The sequence below is a fragment of the Phalaenopsis equestris genome, unplaced genomic scaffold (assembly GCF_001263595.1).
Source record: "Phalaenopsis equestris unplaced genomic scaffold, ASM126359v1 Scaffold210477, whole genome shotgun sequence".
In the NCBI taxonomy this organism is placed as follows: domain Eukaryota; kingdom Viridiplantae; phylum Streptophyta; class Magnoliopsida; order Asparagales; family Orchidaceae; genus Phalaenopsis; species Phalaenopsis equestris.
The window spans coordinates 141,935-142,753 of NW_018229561.1; positions in this window are offsets into that span (position 1 = coordinate 141,935).

The window sequence follows — 819 nt, forward strand, 5'->3', positions numbered from 1 at the left end:
TTTTAAGTTCCACATATTGTTCCTAAATTCTAGCACTTAGTAGGTAAGATTATTATGAGGGAAATCAAGGAGAGTTCCTATAGGGCTACTTGACCTTAGGATTGACCCTGGGTGTTGGTTCGGAGCTACGGTATACAATACCTTCACCATACCCTCATGCCATACCCTCACCATACCCTCACAATACCCTGGCCAAGACCAATACATGGGGACCCAAAATGGGGACCCAAAATAGAGATTTCGATTTCATTGGTCCATGACTCATTCAAAATGATTCTCTACCCAATTGCACTTAAAATGCCCAACTTGACCTTTTGCCCCTAGGCACCTCTAAATTACCTAACTGCCCTTGGGACCCAAAATTGGCCAAAATTCCCAAATTTTGCCAAAATACCCAAAACTGATCAAAACTCATCCCAAACATTTTGAATACATCCAAATTTGCCAAAACTGACAAAAATTTCCAAAAATGGCCAAATTACCAAAATGCCCCTCCATGGCCAAAAAAAAATCAAAAAATTCCAAAATTTCCCAAAAAATCTCAATAAATCCAAAATATTCCCAATTTTATATTATCAAACTACACCATGGTCCAATTTGGTCAATTTGACCAACTTTGACCAAAACCCCAAATTAGCCCTAATATTGGCTAACACCCCAAATCTCAACAATTGAATGCCCTAAACCTCAAATTGGCATCCAATTTTTGTTGAAAATCCTTTGTGAGGTCATTTGTAACCAAACACAATAATAAATTTAAGCTTAGTCCAAAGCTAGCTCAAGTTTGACCCAAATTAGCCCCATATGCCTAATTTGGGT